We start from the raw sequence: 6,470 nt of genomic DNA, 5'->3' as shown, positions 1-6,470 counted from the left end.
CCCAGGGAGAGCCTGGTTCCATCACGTCTCCTCAGGCCCTGTCGGTTCCGTCAGGTTCTGTCCGGTTCCACCAGAGAACAGAACAATTGCATCCGCTGAAGAAATTTCCAAATTTCACCCTTCCCAACCTCCGCAGCCCTTGTGGATTTGGGACCCAGTTTGTCCCTCCCACCCCCAGTCCTTGCACGATAAACACCTGCCCCTCCTCCCCGCCCTCGGCAGCTCCCTAACCCTCAAGCACCTGGGGCCAGACCCCACCCCACCCCCCGGCCGGAGGCAGGCAGCGCTGCCACTCATTCTGATGAGTTTTACGAACAAAAAAAAAAAGATGTCACACAATGGGGAGCAGGGACAGATGGAGGGTGTGGAGGACCTCCAGCCCCACTCCCTCCACCCCCATCCCATCACCCACCTCCATTTCTAGCAGGTCGGGAGCCTCTGTGGTGAAAGAGGAAGAAAAACCTTCTCTTGTACCCTCTTAGGTTCAGTGACGGGGCCTGTGGATTAAGCAGACGAGCAACAAATTAACAGAAGAAAAAAAGTTTATTCATAGGCACATGGTAGCCAACAAAAGTAGCTGGCTGAGTAAATGGTTTCAATTAGATGCTTCTATACATTAGCAGGGGGAGGGGAAGGGAGAAGAGGGTTCTTATGGGGAAAACAAATGCTTTTCTTTAGGAAAGACAAGTAAGTTTTAGGAGAACAACAGAGGCCTAAGAAAGTTGTGATAATGTTCGCCTGCACCGGTGTGAGGGGTCTTCCCACCTCCTTCAGGGCCACACGACTTCCCCGAGAAGGGATCTGCGATGGGTTTGTCCCCGTCCCTCCACTGGGCGGGGACTCCCTGAGAAGGAACTTACACCAGCCTACTTCCCAGAAGTTCTGCTTTCCGTCAGACAAGCGAAGCTCCGAAAAGGTTTCTTTCTGCATCTGTTGATTCTCAATTGCCTTCAGCTCTAAATAACCCTCACGCCAAAGTGATATATTTTGGGGCGTCAGATCCTGATGACACGTTCACCCCACTACCCAGCGCTGTCACCAACTCCTCCTGGTCACCAGGAGTCGCTGTTGGGTGGACTCCCTCCGCTCTTTCCTCCGAGACCAGACCCTCAGTGACGGTCACAGGAGCATCCCACGATTGAAGCTGTTCAGCTGGCGGCCTCCTGGAGCCCCAGCCCACGATGACACTCGACCTCCCGCCGCCGTGAGCTGCCTTTCCCTCCCCAGCTCCCAAGCTCTCCTTGCTTCACTCTTTTTTCTAATCCTCACCTGAGGATGTGTTTTATTGATTCTTAGAGAAAGGAAGGAAGAGAGAGAGAGAGAGAGAGACATGAATCAGTTGCCTCCCATACACGCCCCAACCGGGGCTCGAACCCACAACCTTTTGGTGCACTGGACAGCGCTCCAACCAACTGAGCCACCCGGCCAGGGCTTGGTTCGCTCAGTGAACCCCTGGTTGTGTTTAGGGCCCCTGACAAATTATCGTGACATTAACAAGAGTCACTATTTCTGTCCTGACACACCGGAGTTCTTCCACTTGGAATAAGGTCAATAAATCCCCCCACCCCCACCTCGCCCCCTGCTCCCGAACAATGCAGGCCCATCCCTGGAACACCAGACCGTTTGTGAGCCCCACTCCCAGGCACAGGAGGTGCACGGTGCGAGGTGAGCAGGGGCCTCCTGCTTCCTGCCTCTTACTCCTCTCCCCACCCCCACCCCCGTGTCTTACACAGGAGCTCAGAGCCCCGGGCAGAGCTCGCAGGCAGTGAAATGGAGGCCCGAGTCTTGTACAGAAAAGCTCCCGCCCCCACGGGGAGGAGGAAAGGAGGTGGAGGGAGGGGTGTGAAATGGGAAGATCTGGCTATTCGTCCATAGATGAAGCAGTCCACAAGACCCCCACTCAACGTTTGGTTTGCTTTTCTGAAGACAAACCACAAAAGTTCGATTCCTGGGGAGCAGGGCTCTGTTTCTGCTCTCAGTGTTCAGGAAGCCTCCGCTGGGGAGGCCGTGGGGCACGGGGCGCAGGAGGGCGGAGTCTGGAACAGGCTGTGACTTGACAGAAACGAAGGGTCAAGACACGCTCTCACCAAACGCAGCGAGAGCCGCTGTGCTCACAGCCCACCAGGCCCGCGAAGGCGCCTCGGCTGTAGGTCCTGCAGGCGGGGCTGTAAAGCCATCCGTCAGCCCCTGTCTGAGGGACAACAGGAAACAGAGGCTCATTAGGAACATCCATTAAAAGCCAGGAACCTCCACCGTCACTCGGCTAAAGATATGTCGGCGGCAGTGGAACCAAACGCACTTTTTCTGGGAATAAAACAGCTTTTCACAAACCAGCTGCAGCAGCAGCAGCAGCAGCAGCGAGATGTCAGGCCCAGGTGGCCAGGGGGTTCCAGGCTGCTCCCCGCCAAGTGCTAAGCAGGGAAAGAGGCTGGCCGGGAAGTGGGGGCAGGAGCTTTTCTGTACAAGACTCGGGCCTCTTCCAAAAGTGTCAGGTTCCAGCAGCTCCCCCACCTCCAAGTCCAACTCAAGCCACTCAGCCCAGTGTCACTGGTCCCCGAACTACACCCCCTCCCTCCCCGCTCCTGCTCCTGCCGAGCCGGCCCCACAGGAGCCAGTCTCCCTGCGCACCCTCACCTGGGTCCTGAGAGGTCGAGCAGGCGAAAGCCGCACCTCGAGGCCCTGAGAAACGCCCACAGCAAGAGTGAAGCCCCTAGAAAAGCCAAAGGATTCTGGGGAGACAGGGGCCTGAACGCACATTCACATGAGCTCAGCCGAAGAGCAAGCCCAGTGGGAGATGGCGGCTGGCGGGGTGCCCACTGGATCCTGGGGGACTGAGGGCTGAGCCCTGGCCGCAGGGCCTGGACAGTCCTTGCCGAAGCAGAGCCTCTGCTCCCCCTGAGATGAGGCCGCAGGCTGGCAGGGGCTACAGAGCTCCCCTCCAGGTGCTCCCTGCCAGGTGCTCCCACCAGCGGCTTCTAGCCAGGTTCGCTCACGAGGCTCTGCCACCAGGGCTCCCACCAGGGGCTGAGGATGTCAGGCCCATTTCCCTCAGCCTTACTTTGTCGTTGCTGCTTCTGTGTCACCACCTGCTCCCCCAGCCGGGCTGCTGGGCCTGCACTGGCTCCTCCGCTCTCTCCCTCTCCTCTCGAGGACAGAAAGGACCACTGCCCCCTCCCCAGACCCGATCCCTCTCAGGGGAGGGAAGCAGGACCTACAGAAAGGTCATGGTCCAAGAAGCCGTCACCATCCCCCCAACTGACCTGGAGAAAAACACTTGACAAACCTAACTAAGGGGCACCCTGCAGACACCCTGGCCAGCACACCCCAGAACAGGCAAGGCCGAGGGACATGGCCCCCGCCCGGAGGAGACGGGAGGGCCAAACACCATGTGGGTCCTGGGACAGAAGAGGACACTGGGTGAAAACTAAAGAGATCTGGATCAAGTGCCAGCTGTAGTTAATAGCACCTCAGTGCCAGGTCATTCTTTGTGACAAATGTACCGCCGCGTGCACACGGTTAGCAGGGCAGGGAATTAGGGGAAACTGTCCTCGCTGTTCAGTTTTCCTACAAACCTAAAACTTCTCTAAAAAATAAGTCTAGCCCTAACCGCTTTGGCTCAGTGGATAGAGCGTCAGCCTTCGGACTCAAGGGTCCCAGGTTCGATTCTGGCTAAGGGCATGTACCTTGGTTGCGGGCACATCCCCAGTAGGGGGTGTGCAAGAGGCAGCTGATCGATGTTTCTCTCTCATCGATGTTTCTAACTCTCTATCCCTCTCCCTTCCTCTCTGTAAAAAATCAATAAAATATATTTTAAAAAAAATAAGTCTACTAATCATTTTTAAAAAGCAGTAAGATTCCCCCATACTCATACCAGCGAGGCCTCTCCACAGACCCCTACAGGTAAAAGGCCGAGACCTTGGTGACTGGTCCGCCAAATCCCTCTCACAGAAGCTCTGCGGCCCTGCCCCCGACTTCCTGCAGGACTTGAGGGCAGCTCCCAGGTCAACCCAGCTCAGCCGCGTGCCTCCGGGCTTCCTCCAGTGTTTGCTGGGAATCCTGAACAACCTGGGCCTCAGCAGACTGACGGGCAGCTTCGGAATGTAACCTTGATTACAAATCCTGTTTCCGCAAGCTCTTTCCCCGAACAAAATTATAGGAAATACTTTACATCTGACCCTCCATGTCTTCAGCAAAGGGCATCCAATCAGTGTGGACAGAACCACAAAAAAGGGCTTGAGACGGCCCTGCTGGGTCTCCAGGTGGGTCTGGGAGAGGGAGGTCTGGGGGCCGCAATGGTCTTCAGAGGCTGCACGCCCCTCCTTCTGACAGCGTCCCTGCTCCCAGGCAGCGGGCAGCGGGCAGCGTAGTGACAGACTGAAGGCAGAACAGAGCGCGGAAGGCAGCCCTTCCTGTAAGAGGCCTACACACGGCAAATGATGCCTCTACATTGGCTAAGGGAAAAGATGGCTGTTTGTGTTAAAATGTGATGTTCACGTGGAGTGGACTTCTGATTCTGGCTTTAAGTGAAAAGTGGAAATGTAACAGGTTTCTCCATTTTCATTCCTAACACAGTAAGTGCCCCGAGATGTCACCGCATCACAGAAGCTTGAAATGTGTAGGAGAGTTAAGGGCCCGGAATTTCACCGCCAATGGCTGCAGCCCTTCCAACCCAGAGCCGTGCCGTGTGGGCCTGCGGCGCCACCTAGAGGCCAGAGCAGGCCTGGGGCACCAGTTGGCAGCAGACAGCATCCATCAAACCACCTCCCAGCTTCTGTTTTCCCCAAAGTAAATGAGTGCCCATAGAAAGTTCTCAAGAAGTGCCTTTTGGGGTACAGGTGAACCGTAAAATCAAATGCCGTCCTGACAGGGCTGCTGGGATCCTCCTCCAAGATCCAGCCCCACACCCCTAGGCCCGAGGCCTTGCTCAGGGTCCTCCAGACATTGGGGAGAGCATTTTCCACCCTGCGCTGCTGTTGGCGCATCTGCCCGTTACACAGGGCCCCCGGAAGATGGGACGTGCACACCCCTGCCTCGCACAGGGCTGGGCCGGGGGATCAAGGAGGGAAGGAAGGCACGCCGACAGGTGGGGACAGCAGCCCAGCCTCCACCCACTGGACGCAGTCGCACCTCCGTCATGAGAGGCTCTGAGAGATGCATGCAGACATTGCCCAGGGTCCCCCGTGGGCCAGATCACCAGCGACACCGTGGCAGATGGTGGTGGGGCAGGAAGGGACGTGGGTCGGGGAGACCAGGCTTCACAGGGTGCAAATGCCACAGCTCCCTTTCTTGTGCCTGACTAGGCCATTCTGTCTCCAAGCCGCCCCTCCCCGCCTGCCCCCACACCCGCCTCCTCGGACCCTCAGGAACATCGCCTGGATCCTTGGATGGTGTCATGTTGGAAGACAAGCATGGCCTTCTGCCACCCACCCACCTGTCCAGCCTGGAATTGTGCACTGGAGTGCCTGATGTCTCTGAGGCAGACCTTCCAAAAATTGTGAGCAATAACTACGTAGCTCGCTTAGGTTTCTAGAACACTCCTTTAGGAGAACAGAGTGTTCATGGCTTTGCCGCTGGAGAGGCAACGTGGGGTGAGATTTGGGGTGAGGGGATCCGAGTGAGGAGGCCTGGGGTGGGGACACCTGGGGTGGAAGAACCTGGGGTGAGGGATTCTGAGTGAGGAGACCTGGTCTGAGGAGACCTGTGGTGGGAACCCGGGGTGGGGACACCTGAGCGGGAAAGCTGGGTGTGGCCTTGCCCAGCTCTGTCACCTTTCTCCAACGCAGCCCTGTTTTATGCGGAGTCTCACAGCCCAACTTGCCCACCAAGGCCACTAGTGGGAGTGTCTGGCCCCCTCGAAGGTCATTTGCCCAAATTTGCAGCGTGGGCGGAGCCACACAGACCCTTTGCCTCCCACTTCTCCTGCGTTGGCCCCTCTTTTTTCTAAATATCCTCTGGCTGGAGCGGGGCTGGGCCTGTTGTAGTTCGGCCTTTGAGCTGGTTTTTACATTTGTAGAGGGTGGTGTTGACAACTGGAGAAAGAAGATAGCCACTAAAAAGGGCTCCCATGGCCGGCTGGGCTCACGTTGTTTTAAATGGAGCCTCGCAGCCATTTCTACACAGGAGCCTCTCGTGCAAACACGCAAACGTTAGGGCAGGGAGAAGCCCGCCCTGAACCGCCCGCCTGCCCTGCAGTTCTCCATCTGAGCCAGCCCTGATAAAGGAGTCCCTGGAATCCCACCTCAACCAATAGGATGGAGGCCTTCCCCATCCATCAGAGCTGTATAGCTGTATTTCCCCACCCCACCCAATCAGCTTCTTCACCTACCAGAGTGGCTCCATTCTGGCCAATCAGGACAGTGCCTTTTGGACATTAGTCAGCTTCATTCCCTCCTCTGTCAGACAGACCCACCCCTGGGAGATTTAACCGGGGGAGGGAGAAGATGGGGGGGGGGGGAGGGGGACCGGTTCTG

The sequence above is a fragment of the Myotis brandtii genome, unplaced genomic scaffold (assembly GCF_000412655.1).
Source record: "Myotis brandtii unplaced genomic scaffold, ASM41265v1 scaffold317, whole genome shotgun sequence".
NCBI lineage: Eukaryota > Metazoa > Chordata > Mammalia > Chiroptera > Vespertilionidae > Myotis > Myotis brandtii.
Note: the sequence above shows the minus strand (reverse complement) of the source record.